The sequence below is a fragment of the Choloepus didactylus genome, chromosome 17 (genome assembly GCF_015220235.1).
Source record: "Choloepus didactylus isolate mChoDid1 chromosome 17, mChoDid1.pri, whole genome shotgun sequence".
Taxonomy (NCBI): Eukaryota; Metazoa; Chordata; class Mammalia; order Pilosa; family Megalonychidae; genus Choloepus; species Choloepus didactylus.
The window spans coordinates 54,699,339-54,722,766 of record NC_051323.1 but is presented as its reverse complement, the minus strand read 5'-3'; the positions used below and the strand labels follow the sequence as shown (position 1 = coordinate 54,722,766).

Here is a 23,428-nt window from a genome sequence, read left to right as displayed (position 1 = left end):
GGTGATTGTTAGGTCCAAGACGGGCCCAGAGGGGACAGGGGATCTCCTGAACACCCCGAGAACTGGTAGGAAAGGGAGAAGTTCTGCTGCAATATTCTAACTGGGGAGAGAGGGGATGCAAAAATCAGATTTGGGGAGGAAGAGTATTTAAGTGTTGATCAGTGAAAGAGAGGAAAAATAAAGGAGAAAATATGTCAGATGATTAAGAGCCAGGCAGCTGAACTTATGTAAAAGGAAGAGAAATAAGAAGTCCAGATTTTGGGAGCAATGGAGAAAGTTAAGTTCTGGGGTTGCCAAAGCAGAAAAGCTTGAGCAGTAGATTCAGGCTGGTAGCTGTGGTTGGGTAGAGACTGAAGACCCCCGGCATTTACTCCCTGAGCGCACTCACTAAAATCTCTTCCCTCTCCCCTCACCTATTTTCTTTTTGATCTTTTCTATTTGAACTACCTCTACCTCATCTTCTATTTATTGATTCATTCATTTATTCAACAAGTATTTGTTGAACATCTACTAAGCATTATGCAGTGGATATAGAGATGGAAAGAAACATCCCCAACCTCAAGCTGCTTAAAGTAGAAATTGGAACAGGCCTTCGACTCCCTGTGATAAGTGTTGCTGGGGAGGTAGGAAGAAGTTCTGCTCGGAGGCTAAGTTGTCCTGGGTACAACCTCTCCTTCAGAGAGGAACAAACGTCTGTAAATCCTTTCCGTGTTCAGCTACCTCTTATTTTGAGTAGCTTCTGTGAGGCGCTTACCCAAAGGAATATTCTCTCCTGTCTGGTGTGCTCTTTCTCTAATTGGGCCTTTAGGGATACTATCTCTTGGAATTTTCCTGTTCATTTTTTGACTCTTCATTCAGAACTTCTCAGTTTGATACTTGGTTCCATTTCTCTATTAGCAAGTTGCAGGTTCTGGGCGAGAGGCTCTCCTCTGTACCTGCTTCTTGGAATATTTATCCCATGAACTCATTGACTCCTAGTGAAAGAGTAAACATTTCACCTCTTTCAGTCTATCTTCTTATTTGTAGGGGAGAAAAAATGGAATCCTAACTTCCTTACCCCCAGCCAAACCTAGTAAAACTGATGATAAAGTACTTGAAAATAATAAATGAAATAGATTTAGAAATAGAATTAGAAAATAGATTGTCACTGTATGAGCCAGGTTATAGACAATGAGAATCTGTCTCTTAGAACTTCAAAATTGAACATCCAAATCTGCTGCTAATGGAGCATTTTAAGTTACTGGAAATCATATTCTGGGAATCAAATTAGAGCAGATAGAAAACAAAATGGGTTTATTAAGGGCTTGCAAAGGGTGTACTATAGATATTGTTGTAAATAAACTCAGATGAAAACCCACTGTGCAGTGAATATATGCCATGCCATGCTATCCCTTTGTTTTTCTACAAGAGATTCTATAATAAATTATCTCTGATGAGAATGTCAGAAAAAGAAAAGATGATGTACTGATCTCAGAATAAAGCTTAAAATTATGCTAATGCATTACACATAAAGGAGGTTTTGTTGCCTTTTAATGGATTATTTACAATCAGTTTACAGCTATGATTATCCTTTGAAAACTGATTTCTGGTATTAATAAAGTAGATACCTGTGCATTTTTTTCTCAGAACAGTGAAATGGATGATCATAATGATAAGTACTACAAAATTACCAAGAGCCTTCTGGATCATCCAAGGGAGAATAAATCATTTTAAATGTGTACAGGATGGTAAAATGGGACTCTACCGATCTCAGTTTCACTGAGGCAATAATGTGAAAGATATTAGACACCAAAATGAGTGTGAAACAGATTTCCATATGCAAATTTTACCAAAGCAAGATCTGAGAAGCAGTTCCCCAACTCTCGAAACTCTTGAAAACTCTAATTCACTTTGAGAATATAAGAGGGTAGAGAGAGAAGTGACAAGGGAGGGAGGATTTTGCCAGCAGGTTTTCTTGGGAGAGAAATTGTTGCTCTTTGTGGGCTCCCATCCCTCTTCCCCACAGGGGACGGAGAGGGTGTAGGGACCACCTTCTAATCCCAGGGAGCTTCAAGGGGTCGGTGGGAGACGTGCCCTGTGCTCTCTTGAAGGGAACTGCACTGGAAGGGGGGTGCACTGTGCCTGGCTCAGACCCGGGGACTGGTGGCAGCAAGATACAGAGGGCTGCAGCGGAGCCGGCCTGCACGCCCAGCATCTGTCAGGATGGAGAGCGCATGAGTGTTTCCCACGGACCAGAGGTGGCAGAGAGAGATGGGCTGAACCCTTAAGTCTGTGTAGGCAGCTTTAAAAAATGGCCCTCAGTGGTCCCCACCTCCTGGTGTTCACGCCCCATGTAATCCACGCCCCTTGAGTGTGGGCTGGACCTGGTGACTGCCTGCTAATGAAGAGAATATGGCAAAAATGATGGATTGTCTCTTCCGTGATTACGTTACAAAGACTGTGACTTCGATTTTGCAGGACTCACTGTTACCTTCTCAGCTTGCTTCTTGGGAGGAAGCTGCTACCTTGGAGGGGTCCACAAGGCAAAGAACTGAGGGTCAGCCCCAGGCAGTGGCCAGTGAGGATCCATTTCCTCCTTCTGCCTCTTTGGGCCTAAGGGTGGTAATGGCTGTCTGCCAGGGCTGTTCTTTAGGTTTCCCCACATCCGTTGTGGTTCCCTTAATCCTATCCACACCTCTGTGATGAACCACTCCCTCCCTCCCCAAAAAATCTCCTTCAGCATCCCAGCTGACCGTGCTGTTTGCTTCTACCCAGTATCTTGACTGACGTGGTGGGTGAGTGGGTGGGGGAAGCCACTTGTAGGCTTGCAGTCTCCAGCAGCTCCAACGAAATTCTCTGGACTTTATCTGGTTGGTAAAATTGGATTTTTTCTTTATAAATCTATGTACAACTTAGAATTGTATGACTTGCTTTATTTTTCTATTTTGTATCATTTAATATCAGTTAGGTGCCTACATGGCCTTCTCGCAACACCTTTTGGTTGGAGGAGCTCATTGTCAGGTTTGGTCACCAGGGAGGGCTCTGGACCTCCTGGCAGAGCCCTTGCTGAGCTGACGCTGCACATGTCACACTAACGCCTCGTCCCTGGCCTCTGACCTCCTGAGAACCTTTGGCAGTGGTTTGCTATGTTCCATGAGAACCTCGTCCTGCCATGTCGGGGGGAGTTTTATGCTTTGAAGTCTGGATTGGGCAACTCTAAGTTGGATGGAGAAAATTAATAATAAAGAAGAAATAGTTGCAACCACAAAATCACTTGCTAATCAAAATTTGCTAGAATGAAATTTCCTCAAAGCACCAGTGTTAATTCAATCTTCAGACGAATGCCAGCAGTGACAAATGAACCCTCTACGTCCAGGAGGCTGACAGATTCAGACCTTATGGAAAAAATAACTACAGCCAATCCCCAACCTGGGCCCTTTCCAAAAAGAAAGCTGTGTCTTCTGGCACAAAACCAATTTACCCAACCTGGGCTCTGCTTGCAGGATTTTGTCTCATTAATTTCTATGGCATTTTGCCTAAAGTGAGTGGCGTGTACACACACACAAATCCGTACTTTGAATTCTCAGGTGAACTGAGATTTAAATTGATAGATCGCAATCTATATTTGTTCTAATTTCATAAATATGTTTCTGATGGCACTGGTTAATAGCTAGATCGGTACAGCTAAAATAACAAAATGTGTTTGAAAACAGGAGACCCTACTTTTCAAAACAAGTTTTGCTAGCCACTCGAGCTAGTCATACATATTCCCTCTCTCCTTTAGGATTTCACTTCCACTCATACCTCCTTGAGATTAGGCATGGCCACCTATCTGCTTTGGCCAATGAAATGTGAGAGAAGGTGGCACGTGTCACTTCTGGGTGGAAGCTTTAAGTTTGAGTGTGATCACACGTTCTCTCTGCCATGGCATCTTGCCAAATTCCTGATAGTGAATGCTCCATCAGCTGGGGTCCCTAGGGGATGGCAGAGCTCCCACCAGCCCAAGATGGTTGTGTAGCACGTCTGAGCAATAAAATTTGTTGTTTTAAGCTACTGAACTTCTGGGGTTATTCGTACATCATATAACTGAGCCCATTCTAACCATTACAGAAGTACTGAATTCTTGAAACCTCCATCCTAAAGTATAAAAAACATAGTCCCCCAAATTTTTTTTTTCACTGTTCATGGTTTATTTGGTGTTTTAAATGGTATGACACGTTTGGATAGTTGGTTGCACTGTTTACAGGTAGTCTTTCTTTTTACATTACATGGCAGTGTACACCACTTTGATACATTTGGTGCACAAAACAAGATCCTTTAGAACAGTTATGCACAAAACATGCAATGTTGGATTTATACATTGGAGTCCAGGGTGTGACTGAATGGGAGGGGAAAGAAGTTGGACTCGGCATGTTGGATGAAGACACCAGAAGGTATATAATATATAGTAACCATGCATTCTTCTGGTTTGAAAGACAATTGTAGCATGTGCAACACTGGCACTGGTGCCTCAGAGGTGAACTATTTTATATTAACCAGTTTGGGACTACCCAAAATAAGTATCTTATCCAGCATCAGGATATAGCTGTAAGGTTTTATGAATCATTCCTTCTTCTAACTTTAAGAAATTGATGTTTTCCCTAGGTCATTTTAATATCACTGCTTTAATCATAGACCAAATAAAAGGACAACATGCACAATCCCCAACAAAAATCCTGTCGTAACGTAGACAGTAAGTGATACAACATTATAAGACTTAAAAATTGCAGCTCTTTTTGGATCCCCCAGAGTGTATCTGCACTCTTCTTCAAGTGGGCCTCTTCTTCAGAAGTAGAGACACTTTGACAATGTCTGAGATTCCATTCTGTCTCAAGATGCAAGGAAAACTAAGGAAGATGTCATCTTTTATTCCATAGAGAACCTTAATCATGGTGGAAACTGGATGTACCCATCTAAGATTCTTCATTATACTTTCTGCCAAATCTGCCACAGATAGCTCAATGGCCCAGGAGGTGTAACCTTTCAGTTTTATCACCTCATAAGCACTGTTGACCACCTCTTTCCACTGTTCCTTATCGGCGTCAGTGCCTAATTCAGGGTGCAGATTTTTCAAGGAGACCCCAGCAACATTCACTCCACACTAGAGTCTCCATGCTCCCCAAGGACCCAGCCATGGCAGCTTAATGGGTGAACTCCCAGCCTCTCCCCCACTAGATAACGGAACCAGGCTGAATCCAGATTGCAACCACTTCCAATAACATGGTTTTTGGGAAATCCACTTATTTTCCAAGCCACATAGGTCAAAATAGCCACTGGATTGGAAACAATAAGCAACTTGCAGTTCGGGTGTATTTTACAACATTAGGAATGATGAATTTAAAGATGTTCACATTACACTGGACCAAATTAAGATGGCTCTCTTCCTCTTGCTGATGTGCCCCAGCTGTGATGATAACCAGCTTGGAGTTTGGAGTCACACTATAGTCTTTGCCAGAGACAATTTTTGGTGTTCTAAGGAAAAGGCTGCCATGTTGGAGATCCATCATCTCTCCCTTCAGTTTGTCTTCTATGACATCAACAAGCGCAAATTCATCTGCAAATTCCTTTATTAAGATACTGATGGCACAGGTCATGCCAACAGCACCACCCCAACGACCGTAACCTTATTCTGAGGGGTCTGTTCTTCCTTAGTAAGATTCTGAATCAGCTGATCCTTGAGAGCTGCCATTTTAGACTCGGAATGGAAAGGAACCAGGACTACACATCAAGCGGGCATCCACAGCGCGTGGTAGTTAGGTCCAGACTCAGCAGCGGCAGCTCCGGGACCCCCACAAAAATTTTGATGAGGAATATTATAATTGGGATTTACTTTCTGATCAAGAACTAAGCAGCAAATAAATGTAAAAATATAAATAGATATAATTTGTAGATGTTACAGATATAAACAGCTATGTATGAGACATAGATACAAATATTCTTAAAAATAAAAATGCGATAACTCTAAAAGTTACAACTTAAAATGACCAAATCCATTTCTGATATTTTGCATAATGGCAGCTCTAGCAAACTGGAACAGTTACCTGATTAATTAATGAGTTACATAAAATCTTTGACAGGTATTCATTTTATATTTCTATGTACAAAATCTTACGCAATGGGAGAGGCGGGGCAAGATGGCAGACTGGTGAGCTGTATGTTTTAGTTAATCCTCCAGGAAAGTAGGTAGAAAGCCAGGAACTGCGTGGACTGGACACCACAGAGCAATCTGACTTTGGGCATACTTCATACAACACTCATGAAAACGTCGAACTGCTGAGATCAGCGAAATCTGTAAGTTTTTGCGGCCAGGGGACCCACGCCCCTCCCTGCCAGGCTCAGTCCCGGGGGAGGAGGGGCTGTCAGCTCCGGGAAGGAGAAGAGAGAACTGCAGTGGCAGCTCTTATCGGAAACTCATTCTACTGATTCAAACTCCAACCATAGATAGACTGAGACCAGACACCAGAGAATCTGAGAGCAGCCAGCCCAGCAGAGAAGAGACAGGCATAGAAAAAAAACAACACGAAAAACTCCAAAATAAAAGCGGAGGATTTTTGGAGTTCTGGTGAACATAGAAAGGGGAAGGGCCCTGAGGCGCATATGCAAATCCCGAAGAAAAGCTGATCTCTCTGCCCTGTGGACCTTTCCTTAATGGCCCTGGTTGCTTTGTCTATTAGCATTTCAATAACCCATTAGATCTCTGAGGAGGGCCCTTTTTTTTTTTTTTTTTTTTTTTTTTAATCCTTTTTTCTTTTTCTAAAACAATTACTCTAAGAAGCCCAATACAGAAAGCTTCAAAGACTTACTATTTGGGCAGGTCAAGTCAAGAGCAGAACTAGGAGAGCTCTGAGACAAAACGCAATAATCCAGTGGCTGAGAAAATTCACTAAACACCACAACTTCCCAAGAAAAGGGGGTGTCCGCCCACAGCCATCATCCTGGTGCACAGGAAACACTCCTGCCCATCGCCAGCCCCATAGCCCAGAACTGCCCCAGACAACCCAGTGTGACGGAAGGGCTTCAAATAACAGGCACACACCACAAAACTGGGTGTGGACATTAGCCTTCCCTGCAACCTCAGCTGATAGTCCCAGAGTTGGGAAGGTAGAGCAGTGTGAATTAACAAAGCCCCATTCAGCCTTCATTTCAGCAGACTGGGAGCCTCCCTACACAGCCCAGCAGCCCAGAACTGCCCTGGGGGGACGGCACTCACCTGTGACATAGCACAGTCATCCCTCAACAGAGGACCCGGGGTGCACGGCCTGGAAGAGGGGCCCACTTGTAAGTCTCAGGAGCCATACGCCAATACCAAGGTCTTGTGGGTCAGTGGCAGAGACAAACTGTGGCAGGACTGAACTGAAGGATTAGACTATTGCAGCAGCTTTAAAACTCTAGGATCACCAGGGAGATTTGATTGTTAGAGCCACCCCCTCCTCCCTGACTGCCCAGAAACACGCCCCATATACAGGGCAGGCAACAACAACTACACACGCAAGCTTGGTACACCAATTGGACCCCACAAGACTCACTCCCCTACTCACCAAAAAGGCTAAGCAGGGGAGAACTGGCTTGTGGAGAACAAGTGGCTCGTGGACGCCACCTGCTGGTTAGTTAGAGAAAGTGTACTCCATGAAGCTGTAGATCTGAGAAATTAGAGATAAGGACTTCAATTGGTCTACAAATCCTAAAAGAACCCTATCAAGTTCAGCAAATGCCACGAGGCCAAAAACAACAGAAAATTATAAAGCATATGAAAAAACCAGACGATATGGATAACCCAAGCCCAAGCACCCAAACCAAAAGACCAGAAGAGACACAGCACCTAGAGCAGCTACTCAAAGAACTAAAGATGAACAATGAGACCATAGTACGGGAGATAAAGGAAATCAAGAAGACCCTAGAAGAGCATAAAGAAGACATTGCAAGACTAAATAAAAAAATGGATGATCTTATGGAAATTAAAGAAACTGTTGACCAAATTAAAAAGATTCTCGACACTCATAGTACAAGACTAGAGGAAGTTGAACAACGAATCAGTGACCTTGAAGATGACAGAATGGAAAATGAAAACATAAAAGAAAGAATGGGGAAAAAATTGAAAAAATCGAAATGGACCTCAGGGATATGATAGATAATATGAAACATCCAAATATAAGACTCATTGGTGTCCCAGAAGGGGAAGAAAAGGGTAAAGGTCTAGGAAGAGTATTCAAAGAAATTGTTCGGGAAAACTTCCCAAATCTTCTAAACAACATAAATACACAAATCATAAATGCTCAGCGAACTCCAAATAGAATAAATCCAAATAAACCCACTCCGAGACATATACTGATCACACTATCAAACACAGAAGAGAAGGAGCAAGTTCTGAAAGCAGCAAGAGAAAAGCAATTCACCACATACAAAGGAAACAGCATAAGACTAAGTAGTGACTACTCAGCAGCCACCATGGAGGCAAGAAGGCAGTGGCACGATATATTTAAAATTCTGAGTGAGAAAAATTTCCAGCCAAGAATACTTTATCCAGCAAAGCTCTCCTTCAAATTTGAGGGAGAGCTTAAATTTTTCACAGACAAACAAATGCTGAGAGAATTTGCTAACAAGAGACCTGCCCTACTGGAGACACTCAAGGGAGCCCTACAGACAGAGAAACAAAGAAAGGACAGAGAGACTTGGAGAAAGGTTCAGTACTAAAGAGATTCAGTATGGGTACAATAAAGGATATTAATAGACAGAGGGGAAAAATTATGACAAACATAAACCAAAGGATAAGATGGCTGTTTCAAGAAATGCCTTCACGGTTATAACGTTGAATGTAAATGGATTAAACTCCCCAATTAAAAGATATAGATTCGCAGAATGGATCAAAAAAAATGAACCATCAATATGTTGCATACAAGAGACTCATCTTAGACACAGGGACACAAAGAAACTGACAGTGAAAGGATGGAAAAAAATATTTCATGCAAGCTACAGCCAAAAGAAAGCAGGTGTAGCAATATTAATCTCAGATAAAATAGACTTCAAATGCAGGGATGTTTTGAGAGACAAAGAAGGCCACTACGTACTAATAAAAGGGGCAATTCAGCAAGAAGAAATAACAATCGTAAATGTCTATGCACCCAATCAAGATGCCACAAAATACATGAGAGAAACACTGGCAAAACTAAAGGAAGCAATTGATGTTTCCACAATAATTGTGGGAGACTTCAACACATCACTCTCTCCTATAGATAGATCAACCAGACAGAAGACCAATAAGGAAATTGAAAACCTAAACAATCTGATAAATGAATTAGATTTAACAGACATATACAGGACATTACATCCCAAATCACCATGATACACATACTTTTCTAGTGCTCATGGAACTTTCTCCAGAATAGATCATATGCTGGGACATAAAACAAGCCTCAATAAATTTAAAAAGATTGAAATTATTCAAAGCACATTCTCTGACCACAATGGAATACAATTAGAAGTCAATAACCATCAGAGACTTAGAAAATTCACAAATACCTGGAGGTTAAACAACACACTCCTAAACAATCAGTGGGTTAAAGAAGAAATAGCAAGAGAAATTTCTAAATATATAGAGACGAATGAAAATGAGAACACAACATACCAAAACCTATGGGATGCAGCAAAAGCAGTGCTGAGGGGGAAATTTATAGCACTAAATGCATATATTAAAAAGGAAGAAAGAGCCAAAATCAAAGAACTAATGGATCAACTGAAGAAGCTAGAAAATGAACAGCAAACCAATCCCAAACCAAGTACAAGAAAAGAAATAACAAGGATTAAAGCAGAAATAAATGACATAGAGAACCAAAAAACAATAGAGAGGATAAATATCACCAAAAGTTGGTTCTTTGAGAAGATCAACAAGATTGACAAGCCCCTAGCTAGACTGACAAAATCAAAAAGAGAGAAGACCCATATAAACAAAATAATGAATGAAAAAGGTGACATAACTGCAGATCCTGAAGAAATTAAAAAAATTATAAGAGGATACTATGAACAACTGTATGGCAACAAACTGGAGAATGTAGAGGAAATGGACAATTTCCTGGAAACATATGAACAACCTAGACTGACCAGAGAAGAAATAGAAGACCTCAACCAACCCATCACAAGCAAAGAGATCCAATCAGTCATCAAAAATCTTCCCACAAATAAATGCCCAGGGTCAGATGGCATCACAGGGGAATTCTACCAAACTTTCCAGAAAGAACTGACACCAATCTTACTCAAACTCTTTCAAAACATTGAAGAAAATGGAACACTACCTAACTCATTTTATGAAGCTAACATCAATCTAATACCAAAACCCGGCAAAGATGTTACAAAAAAGGAAAACTACCGGCCAATCTCCCTAATGAATATAGATGCAAAAATCCTCAACAAAATACTTGCAAATCGAATCCAAAGACACATTAAAAAAATCATACACCATGACCAAGTGGGGTTTATTCCAGGCATGCAAGGATGGTTCAACATAAGAAAATCAATCAATGTATTACAACACATTAACAAGTCAAAAGGGAAAAATCAATTGATCATCTCAATAGATGCTGAAAAAGCATTTGACAAAATCCAACATCCGTTTTTGATAAAAACACTTCAAAAGGTAGGAATTGAGGGAAACTTCCTCAACATGATAAAGAGCATATATGAAAAACCCACAGCCAGCATAGTACTCAATGGTGAGAGACTGAAAGCCTTCCCTCTAAGATCAGGAACAAGACAAGGATGCCCACTGTCACCACTGTTATTCAACATTGTGCTGGAAGTGCTAGCCAGGGCAATCCGGCAAGACAAAGAAATAAAAGGCATCCAAATTGGAAAAGAAGAAGTAAAACTGTCATTGTTTGCAGATGATATGATCTTATATCTAGAAAACCCTGAGAAATCGACGATACAGCTACTAGAGCTAATAAACAAATTTAGCAAAGTAGCGGGATACAAGGTTAATGCACATAAGTCCGTAATGTTTCTATATGCTAGAAATGAACAAACTGAAGAGACACTCAGGAAAAAGATACCATTTTCAATAGCAACTAAAAAAATCAAGTACCTAGGAATAAACTTAACCAAAGATGTAAAAGACCTATACAAAGAAAACTACATAACTCTACTAAAAGAAATAGAAGGGGACCTTAAAAGATGGAAAAATATTCCATGTTCATGGATAGGAAGACTAAATGTCATTAAGATGTCAATTCTACCCAAACTCATCTACAGATTCAATGCAATCCCAATCAAAATTCCAACTACCTACTTTGCAGACTTGGAAAAGCTAGTTATTAAATTTATTTGGAAAGGGAAGATGCCTCGAATTGCTAAAGACACTCTAAAAAAGAAAAACGAAGTGGGAGGACTTACACTCCCTGACTTTGAAGCTTATTATAAAGCCACAGTTGCCAAAACAGCATGGTACTGGCACAAAGATAGACATATAGATCAATGGAATCGAATTGAGAATTCGGAGATAGACCCTCAGATCTATGGCCGACTGATCTTTGATAAGGCCCCCAAAGTCACTGAACTGAGTCCTAATGGTCTTTTCAACAAATGGGGCTGGGAGAGTTGGATATCCATATCCAAAAGAATGAAAGAGGACCCCTACCTCACCCCCTACACAAAAATTAACTCAAAATGGACCAAAGATCTCAATATAAAAGAAAGTACCATAAAACTCCTAGAAGATAATGTAGGAAAACATCTTCAAGACCTTGTATTAGGAGGCCACTTCCTAGACTTTACACCCAAAGCACAAGCAACAAAAGAGAAAATAGATAAATGGGAACTCCTCAAGCTTAGAAGTTTCTGCACCTCAAAGGAATTTCTCAAAAAGGTAAAGAGGCAGCCAACTCAATGGGAAAAAATTTTTGGAAACCATGTATCTGACAAAAGACTGATATCTTGCATATATAAAGAAATCCTACAACTCAATGACAATAGTACAGTCGGCCCAATTATAAAATGGGCAAAAGATATGAAAAGACAGTTCTCTGAAGAGGAAATACAAATGGCCAAGAAACACATGAAAAAATGTTCAGCTTCACTAGCTATTAGAGAGATGCAAATTAAGACCACAATGAGATACCATCTAACACCGGTTAGAATGGCTGCCATTAAACAAACAGGAAACTACAAATGCTGGAGGGGATGTGGAGAAATTGGGACTCTTATTCACTGTTGGTGGGACTGTATAATGGTTCAGCCACTCTGCAAGTCAGTCTGGCAGTTCCTTAGAAAACTAGATATAGAGTTACCATTCGACCCAGCGATTGCACTTCTCGGTATATACCCGGAAGATCGGAAAGCAGTGACACGAACAGATATCTGCACGCCAATGTTCATAGCAGCATTATTCACAATTGCCAAAAGATGGAAACAACCCAAATGTCCTTCAACAGATGAGTGGATAAATAAAATGTGGTATATACACACGATGGAATACTACGCAGCAGTAAGAAGGAACGATCTCATGAAACATATGACAACATGGATGAACCTTGAAGACATAATGCTAAGCAAAATAAGCCAGGCACAAAAAGAGAAATATTATATGCTACCACTAATGTGAACTTTGAAAAATGTAAAACAAATGGTTTATAATGTAGAATGTAGGGGAACTAGCAATAGAGAGCAATTAAGGAAGGGGGAACAATAATCCAAGAAGAACAGATAAGCTATTTAACGTTCTGGGGATGCCCAGGAATGACTATGGTCTGTGAATTTCTGATGGATATAGTAGGAGCAAGTTCACAGAAATGTTGCTATATTAGGTAACTTTCTTGGGGTAAAGTAGGAACATGTTGGAAGTTAAGCAGTTATCTTAGGTTAGTTGTCTTTTTCTTACTCCCTTGTTATGGTCTCTTTGAAATGTTCTTTTATTGTATGTTTGTTTTCTTTTTAACTTTTTTTTCATACAGTTGATTTAAAAAAGAAGGGAAAGTTAAAAAAAAAAAAAAAAACAAGGAAAAAAAAAAAAGATGTAGTGCCCCCTTGAGGAGCCTGTGGAGAATGCAGGGGTATTCGCCTACCCCACCTCCATGGTTGCTAACATGACCACAGACATAGGGGACTGGTGGTTTGATGGGTTCAGCCCTCTACCACAGGTTTTACCATTGGGAAGATGGTTGCTGCAAAGGAGAGGCTAGGCCTCCCTATGGTTGTGCCTAAGAGCCTCCTCCCGAATGCCTCTTTGTTGCTCAGATGTGGCCCTGTCTCTCTAGCTAAGCCAACTTGAAAGGTGAAATCACTGCCTTCCCCCTTACGTGGGATCAGACACCCAGGGGAGTGAATCTCCCTGGCAACGTGGAATATGACTCCCAGGGAGGAATGTAGACCTGGCATCGTGGGACGGAGAACATCTTCTTGACCAAAAGGGGGATGTGAAAGGAAATGAAATAAGCTTCAGTGGCAGAGAGAATCCAAAAGGAGCCGAGAGGTCACTCTGGTGGGCACTCTTACGCACACTTTAGACAACCCTTTTTAGGTTCTAAAGAATTGGGGGTAGCTGGTGGTGGATACCTGAAACTATCAAACTACAACCCAGAACCCATGAATCTCGAAGACAGTTGTATAAAAATGTAGCTTATGAGGGGTGACAAGGGGATTGGGAAAGCCATAAGGACCACACTCCACTTTGTCTAGTTTATGGATGGATGAGTAGAAAAATAGGGGAAGGAAACAAACAGACAAAGGTACCCAGTGTTCTTTTTTACTTCAATTGCTCTTTTTCACTCTAATTATTATTCTTGTTATTCTTGTGTGTGTGCTAATGAAGGTGTCAGGGATTGATTTGGGTGATGAATGTACAACTATGTAATGGTACTGTGAACAATCAAAAGTATGATTTGTTTTGTATGACTGCGTGGTATATGAATATATCTCAATAAAATGAAGATTAAAAAAAAAAAAAAGACATAATGCTGAGCAAAATAAGCCAGGCACAAAAAGAGAGATATTGTATGTTACCACTAATGTGAATTCTGTGAAAAATGTACAATGTTTTATACTGTAGAATGTAGGGGACCTAGAGATACCAGTTAGTGGAGGGGGAATGATAATCTAATAAGAACAGATAAACTATGGAGGGTAATCTCAAGGTTATGGGAATGCTCAGGAATGATTATGGTTTGTAAACTTTCTTGGATATAGTAAGATCATGTTGGAAGCAATAGAGTTATTTTAGGTTTTTTTTTTCTCTTATTCCTTTGTTTTCTTAGGGGTTGTTAATTTTCTTGGGGTATGGAAGGAACATGTTGGAAGCAATGTAGTTATTTTAGATTATTTGTTTTTCTTACTCCTCTGTTTGGACATGGTTTATTAATTTTCTTGGGGTATGGTAGGAACATATTGGAAGCAAAGTAGTTATTTTAGGTTATTTGTTTTCCTTAATCCATTGCTTTGTTTGAAATGTTGTGGGGTTTTTTTGGTTGTTGTTTGCCTGTTTGTTTTTAATTTTTTGATAAACAAAGTTAAAAAATTGACAAAAAATCAGTAGAAAAATGGGAGTAAAAATTAAATGACAAATAGGGTGGGATGGGGGGATGGTTTGGGTATTCTCTTTTCACTTTTATTTTTTATTCTTATTCTGATTCTTTCTGATGTAAGGAAAATGTTCAGAAATAGATTGTGGTGATGAACGCATAACTATATGATCATACTGTGAACAGTTGATTGTATACCATGGATGACTGTATGGTTTGTGAATATATTTCAATAAAACTGAATTAAAAAAAACAAAAAAAAGTTAGTCAAAAGAAAAGCAAATTAAAACTTGGAAACTACTTAAATGCCCACTAGTACTAGACTGGTAAATAAAATTATGATATTTCCTGGCAATGAAATTCTATGCAGCCATTATAAAGATATTTTACAAAAAAAACTTTAAGAACATGAAAAGATGTTCACAATATGTTAAATGAAATTTTTAATTAAATGTATGATTCATCATCAAAAAAAAAAAAAAAAAAATCTTACGCAATGACACACTGATTCTGTAAGAAGCCCCGCTCCTCTGTCTTATTAATTTCACCTAACGGAAATGATGGGACTTTAGAATCTTGATTTTGTTGTTGTTCTGCTTTCTTTCTTAAGCTCTGAAGAATTCTGGTAGAAAATGGGAGAGCAATCAGGGGAGTGGAAGTGATTTGGATGGCCACATCTCTTTAAAAAGTTGATGACGTCTCTGTTTCATGATAAATATTCCTTTTGGATTCTAAAAGTATTCAACCCTGGAACTACACTCAAAATTGCATTTGTCTGTTCCCCAAAGTCCTGACATCCAAATGTTTGAAGGCTTCACTAACAACTTGAGTTCTGCAGGCTTGGGGGGTAGGGCTCTCTTGTCTTGAATCTGTTTGGTCCACTTGCCTATTAGGCTTCCTTTTCTCTTTACTCGTCCCATTAAACAACACTGGGTCATATTTAAGGTGAAGAAATTTGACTGAGGAGTGTGTGAAATCTGTGTGGGAGCAGGAAGACAGCAGTGGTCATGTCTCTCTGCTATGGGAACAGTCATGGACATTTGCTTATTGATAAACTCTTTTTGTTTTTTTTGTTTTTTGTTTTTTTTAACACTAGATAATATAGTCAGCTACTTTTCTTTCTCCCATAAGTCTTCTGAAATTAATTCTTAATTCTAGTGCCAGTGGCCTGCCAGAAAAGTTACCAGGAACTTGGAAATAGCACAAAGATAGTCCTGGGTGATTTTTAGTGAAGTATTATGCTTAACTTTCTATGAGTTGTCTATTTTACAACTGTATAGGGACTGAGGTCAATTTATGTTTTTTTTTTTTTTTCCCCAATTGGAATGCGAAATAATCCTGTCCAATGGAACAGATAGACCAGGGGTTTGTTGCACTATAGACATCAACCAGTTTTTTTATAGATACCTAGCTTCCTAAGTGTTCTTTGAACCAGTCCTAAGGTGTTGCTGGTTACTGTGCTGGTTTGAATGTATTATGTCCCTCACATAAAGCCATGTTCTTTAACACAATCTTGTAGGGGCAGACTTATTAGACCAGGGTGGAACCTTTTGATTGAGTGTTTCCAAGGAGATGTGACTCACCCAGCTGTGAGTGATACCTTTGGTTGGATTGTTTCCGTGGTGGTATAGACCCTGCCCATTCAGGGTGGGTCTTCTTGAGTTCACTGGACTACTTGAGAGAGCTCAAGAGCTGACACAGATGCTTATGCTTGGAGATGCTTGGAGATGTGGACAGAGGGACGTTTGGAGATACTAAGCTCAGAGATGAAGCCCAGAGTTTGCCCCGGAGAAGCTAAAAAAGGACTTCCAGATGCTTAGAAAGAAATGCCCTGGGAGAAAGAAGCAAGATGCACAGAAGCTGAGAGAGAGGAGCCCAGAGACTTCTTGAAGAAAGCCATTTTGAAACACAACCCGGGAGCAAAGGACTAGCAGACACCAGGCATGTGCCTTCCCAGCTGACAGAGGTTTTCCAGACACCATGGGCCATCCTCCAGTGAAGGTATCATCTGTTGCTGTCTTGGTATGGACACTTTTGTGGCCTTAGAACTATAAATTTGTAACCTAATAAATCCTCTTTATAAAAGTCAATCCAGGCTAGCTGGAGCTGAGACAGACATTTTGAAGCTGGCCGTTGGAAGCTGATGCAGACATTTTGGAGAATGCCATTTTGAAACGCAACCTGGAAGCAAGCAGACGCCAGCCATGTGCCTTCCCAGCTAACAGGTTTTCCAGACGCCATTGGCCATCCTCCAGTGAAGGTACCCTTTGTTGATGGACACTTTATGACCTTAAGACTGTAACTGTGTAACCAAATAAATGCCCTTTTATAAAAACCAATCCATTTCTGGCGTTTTGCATTCTGGCAGCATTAGCAAACTAGAACAAACTAAATAAAATAATGTGCAAAAAGGCAGTTTACCAAAGATTCTCTGCTCTTCACTTACCGGGAACTTAGTATGTTTGTACTTTCTGGCTCCCCTATGGGGTCAATGAAAAAGCTTTGGCCAATGATTTGTGAGTAGAAGTGATAGTTTTCAACTGAACTTCTGAGTGTCAGCTTGAGATTCTGCAAAGGATGTTTTTTCTCACTCTGCCATGTTGAGCAGCAACATCTGAGAAGTTAAATGCTCTATTAGCCTGAGTCCCTGAGTAACTGGAATGAGCAGACCCTCCCTGATGACTAGTGATGGACATGTGAAAGGAGCAAGGAATAAACCACCATCTTTTTAACCTACTGAGGCATTGAGGCATTTTGTTATTGCATCATAACTAGGCTATCCTCACGGTATGGAACGCAAAGTGAAATGCTAAATCATAATAATGTCAACATTATGTTGTTTTAAAATGGAACAATAAATTATAAATTAAGAAAGAAAGAAAGAAAAAAAAGTCAATCCGTTTCTGGTATTTTGCATAATGGCAACTCTAGCAAACTGGAACAGTCACCTAATTAATTAACGAGTTACATAAAATCTTTGACAAGCATTCATTTTATATTTGCCTGAGAGTCATGATTTTACCTGTTTGATGGTTGTATTTTAACAGGTTCCATTACTGTTACAGGCATCAAGAAGCAAAGCCTGGGTGGAGCTCTGTGAATGGAAAGGTAGTGTGAGCACAGACAGTCAGTGCTTCTTGAAGTCTTATTCTTACAGTAGGACCACGAAATGCCGTATGGGTGAGAGGGGACTCTCATTTTAAAGTTTTCAGCTTAATTGTAAATACTGATTTTCGAAAGACACTGACAAATGGATATAGCTTTTATGATCAGAGCAGCAGTGACCGTCAGAATTCTCATCTGCTCAGCCCCAGCTGCTGGGAGGACCAAGGCTCTACCATCCTGCCCCCGGTCCCTCCCTCAAATCATGTCTACTGGGGAGACAGCAGTGGCTTTAGAGCCCCGAGATGATGGCTCAAAGCGAGATCAACGTGTAGAGTAGAAAGAAAGACAGAAGATAGACCCCAGAGTTCTACAAAACCTGGAGATGAGAAGGGCCTTCAGTTTGGAGTCCGAATTCAGAAGGGGCCGGAGACTGCTGGACCACGAGCATCTTGATGGGTGGAAACCTGACATTTCCTTTCTGTATCTGCCTAGCACATTGCTGGGTACCTAGTAGAAGCGTGAGCAATCTTTTTTTTTTTTTTTTTTTTTTTTTAATAAACCACATGAAAGAGAAGGTTTAGAATGAGCAACTGCATGATTTTTAGAAGGGAAAGGCATAGAAAATCTGTGGCTTAGGAATGCTGTGAGAGGCTGAGCAGAGGAACTGGGAAGTACCAGACCAAGGCTGCTGGGTAAGACTCGTCTCCTGACCCAGGCTGAGCCCCTTTTCCTCCCGTGCTCTGGAAAGAACACTCTGCAGAGGATGGAAAGCTCTGGGTGTACCATCGATGACTCCAGTGACACTGACTAAGTCTCTGTCCTTCTCCCCATTTGAAAACTAAAAATAACACTGTCTACTTTGCTTCCATCCCAGGGAGGTTGAGGCTAAAAGGAGATAATCTGTGTGAAGCTGCTCTGTAAATTCTAAGCCACTACTCAAGTATTAATAGTTACTTCATCAGGTGGTTGCAGCAATGGCAGGGAACCTTTGCCATCACCCATTTTAGTGTCGAACCATTGCAGAAACTTAAGCCAAAAGGTTAAAGTCTTCAGTCTTTTAGGACTGGCAGTAGTTTTTTGTTATTTTACTTTCTTTCTTTCTTTTTTTTTTTATGGGGGAAAGCAGGCATGCAACACCCCCCCCCCCCCGCCCCAACCACCACCACAAATTATGCAGTTGAGTTTCCAGCATGTGGGGAAATCCCAGGAGTCAGCAGATCCCGGAGTGCAAAGGATCAGACTCGCCCTGGGGAAAACACCTTCATGGTCATGGTACCTCCCCTTGGCAGTAGTTTTTTTTTCCCTACATTAATAATTTTTTTTAATTAAATTCAGTTTTATTGAAATATATTCACGTACCATACAATCATCCATGGTGTACAATCAGCTGTTCACAGTACCATCATATAGTTGTGCATTCATCACCCCAATCTATTTTTGAACATTTTCCTTACATCAGAAAGAATCAGAATAAGAATAAAAAATAAAAGTAAAAAAGAACACCCAAATCGACCCCCCCCATCCCACCCTATGTTTCATTTAGTTTTTGTCCCCATTTTTCTACTCAACCATCCATATACTAGATAAAGGGAGTGCGATCCACAAGGTTTTCTCAATCACACTGTCACCCCTTGTAAGCTACATTGTTATACAATCATCTTCAGGAGTCCAGACTACTGGGTTGGAGTCTGTTAGTTTCAGGTAGTTACTTCTAGTTATTCCAATACATTAAAACCTAAGAGGTGTTATCTATATAGTGCATAAGAATGTCCAGCAGAGTGACCTCTCGACTCCATTTGAAATCTCTCAGCCACTGAAACTTAATTTCATTTAAAAAAAAAAATTTTTTTATTTTGTTTCATTTTGCATCCCCCTTTTGGTCAAGAAGATATTCTCAATCCCATGATGCCGGATCCAGATTCATCCCTGGGAGTCATATCCTGCATTGCCAGGGAGATTTACAGCCCTGGGAGTCAGGTCCCACGTAAGGGGGAGGGCAGTGAGTTCACCTGCCGAGGTGGCTTAGTTAGAGAGAGAGGGCCACAGCTGAGCAACAAAGAGGCACTCAGGGGGAGACTCTTAGGCACAATTATATGCAAGTGTAGCCCCTCCTTTGCAGTGACGAGCTTCATAAGAGCAAGTCCCATGATAGAGGGCTCAGTACATCAAACCACCAGTCCTAATGTTTGTGACAACATCAGCATCAGTCCTGGTGAGGAAGTCCAACATTTCCGCATTTTTCCCCAGCTCCTCAGGGGAGCCTGGTAAATAAATTTTTATTCCCTGGCAGTAGTTTTTAAAGGAGAAAAAAAGCCTGATATTAATAGGAAAATCCAGTTCCTTGAGAGCAGATTCAGTGTCCCAGGATGGCAGTGTAATCCTAGGTTTCTGCTGGTTGCTGGATCAAGAAACGTGTCTGTGAATGAAATGTTGGCAGAGCTCTGCCCCCACTCAGGCGCTGCCTCCAAGAAAAGGGTTCTGTTTTATTTGGACTGAGTTTCCTGATGTTCTGTGACAGCCAGTTCCGGATATTTTATAAACAATTAGCCCAACAGTTTGACGGACGAGGGTAACATTTGGGTATCATCTGTACAAAATGAAAGACAGATGATTATTTTTGACAGAAACAATCCCTGGCAATGTGGAGATGGAGGAGCCAGAGCCTGGAGGCTCACACTGTCTACAGATGTGGGGCCCGATCGAAGCCCACTTGAGATTGGCCCTAACAACCTGTGGCAGTCTTGATCTGAGGCATTTGCTGGAGCTGCAGGGCACACAATATGTTTCCGAAGATTTGCAGTGTTGAACTTGAGTGAAACAAAGAGGAAGAAAGGCAAGTTCTGCTGTGGCAAATAGTAAAGTCGATAGGCCAGCCTTGACCTTGGGCTTCACTTGGGCTCAGATCTTGGATTTTTTTAAAATCTCGTGTCCTATTTTATCTCTTCCTCAGTTTTTTAAAATTTGATACTTAATTCCCATGCCATAAAATTCATACTTTACAAATATACAATTTGGTAGTTTTTAGTATATTCACTATCTAGTTTCAGAATATTTTCATCACTCCCAAAGGAAACCCAGTATCCATTAAGTCACTTCCCCCCCTTCCCCCCACCCTCTGCTTCTATGGATCTGCATATCCTGACATGTCACATAAATAAAATCATACACTACGTGGTCCCCTGTGACTGGCTCCTTTCCCTTAGTATAATGCTTTCAGGGTTCATCCATGTTTAGCATATATCATTCCTTTTTTATGGATGGATAACAGTCTACTACTGTATATATTTGCCATATTTTTTTTTATCCATTCATCAGTTGGTGGACATTTGAGTTACTTCTTCTTATTTATTTATTTACTTATTTATTTTTGCTAGGATGAATAATGCTATTCTGAACATGTGTGTACAATTTTTTTGTGGACCCCTGTTTTCGGTTCTTTGGGGAATACACCCAGGGGAGGAATTGCTGGGTCATATGGTAATTCCATATTTAACTTTGTGAGGAACCACACCTTAGCTTTTTAAATGAACCAGGTGAGTACAGGAGTCTCCTCGTCCCTGCAATCATCCCTAAATTCCTTGGAAGACGGTGGGCTACCAGAAAAACGTGTAGGCCAGGTGGTCTGAGGGAGGGTAGGAGACACGGATGTCTGCAACAGAAATGCTGGATTCCCTCCAGAAAGGAAGGGTAACTGTGCTGTGGGCGAGATATGGGAAGGACTGGCAGTGGGGATGGAGCCAATGATTTAACAACTGGGGGGAGTGGGTTCCCCACTTTCTCTTACCTCAGGTCAACCAGAGGAAATTTTAACTTTAGCACCTGTTGTGTACCCAATACAATGTGAAGTTGCTCTGAGGATACAAAGAGGGGACAGACATGACCTTGGCTCTCTGGGGCTTGATAGGTTAACCGAAGGAACCAGACAGGCATCTTGAGCAAAAAAGTTTTAACCAAGTACCATATGGTGTGGTATAGATTATACATTTTCCAGGGAACGGCGCATTCGGTGTAGGCTGTGCATATTTCTGCAGGCTCCATGTTCTCAGGATCCCTAGGGAGAGCTGTGCGAGCTAAGTTGGCTCTCATTGTACATACATAATTCATTCTGGGGTGGAAGAGGCATGGGCTTTGCCTCCTCTTCCTCCCCCAGGTTCCCTGTCTACCGCAAAAGTCATTAAGACTGATGAACCCTGCTGGGGGAATGAAAGCCCTCGAGTTGGTCACTTGGTAATTTTGAGCAAAAGGGCCTGGAAGACAGATGTTTTGTTCTAATGTCCTATGAAGAGCAACAAGTCACCTGGACAAGCACCCAGCATTCTAGATGCTGCATCTAGATGCCTCAGTGATTGGATTTCTTTCCGGTATGTGACTCACGTGGAATGATTTTAAAAATTGCTGTGGACTGAACAGTCTTTCTAGCTGTGTTGCAGCTGAATCTGGGAACATGGAGATGATGCTGAATCAGTATTTTTCCACACTTAATTCAATTCAGCACAGCGAGATCTGGATGAGGCAGGAAATCAGGAAGCAAAGGAACCCAGGGTGAATATGAGAAAGGAAAGTTCTGGTTCAGTTTAAAGTTAAACCAACACCAGGATGAGACAAGGCATTATGCAAATAAGTATTTTGTTTCAGAGTCAGAAGCATATACATTTTAAGTAACAGAAATAGAAGATATTAGAGCCACTTAGGGGAGTTTTTCTGTGAGAGTCATATCTGAATTTCTTAGAAGTCAGTGTTCCTATCATTTCCCCAAAGAACACAAAGAATGAGGGTTTCGCCTCCTAGTCACCACTTATCAATTTAATACTATGTTAATAGGAGTATAGTAGTTTTGTACAAAAGGAAAAAAATATATATCAGAGTTCTTCTGATTTAATAACATATAGTAATTTAGAGTAGATACACTTGATACTAGTGTTCAAGGCTATATGCACATAGCATAGAAAATATTTTTTAAGTCAGTCAAATCAATGCATTTGCAAATAAGAGAATCTTACTTGAGAAGGGCAGATCTGGCATGGGCCTTCAGCATGTTAAAGAGACCACACAGGGTGGCTTCAAGTCACTCGAGTTTGAAGTCACCATTGAATATCTGGAAAGGCCTCTGAAAATCAGGCATAAGAGCTTACTGTGTGTGTCAGGTACTATTTTGATTATTTCACATGTATTAATTCCATTAGTCCTCAAAACAATCCTCTGGTCATGATGGATGCAAGTTAGGAGAGGGAGTGGGGTGGGGACAATGATAAAGCAAAACGGGGCAAAGAATTGAAAATGGAGAATCTGGATGAAGAGGAAATAGGACACCTTTTTACTATTCTAGCAATTTTTCTGTATGTTTGAAATTATATCAAAATAAACTTTTACCCAAAACACCCCTGTGAAGAAGATATTATTATTATTCTCATTTCAGAGCTGAGAAAGCTGAGGCCCAGAGAGGTTAAATAACTTGCTTGTGGCCTCCTGATATGAAGTCAGGAAGCTGGGATTTCAGATTACTGTTCAGGGAGATTGACAGGGTGAGGGAGATATGGAGATAGAAGTAGTATTAGTTGTTCAAATGGTTGTTTTGGTCTTTACCACTTGTTCCAGATGCATAAAATTGGTCTTGCTATCAAGCTCAATAGTTTGGGTGCTTGGGCAAACCAAGGTGGAGGTACACAACAGACTGTAGGACATGGAGAATAGGAGATTTGGGAGGGGCCTAAGATATCTTCTAGCCAAGTGCTCCTAAAAGTGTACTCAATGGACCAGCGCTGGTCCTTACACTGTTACCTCTTCATGAGGAGATAAGCACAGCA

General features: G+C 40.8%; 2 pseudogenes; both read right to left on the bottom strand.

The window, feature by feature from the left end:
* Window positions 1-4,739: 4,739 nt before the first annotated feature.
* LOC119512351 lies at window positions 4,740-5,707 on the bottom strand (annotated as a pseudogene).
* A 13,029-nt stretch (window positions 5,708-18,736) lies between these two features.
* On the bottom strand, window positions 18,737-18,919 carry LOC119513030 (annotated as a pseudogene).
* Between the last annotated feature and the right edge of the window lie 4,509 nt (window positions 18,920-23,428).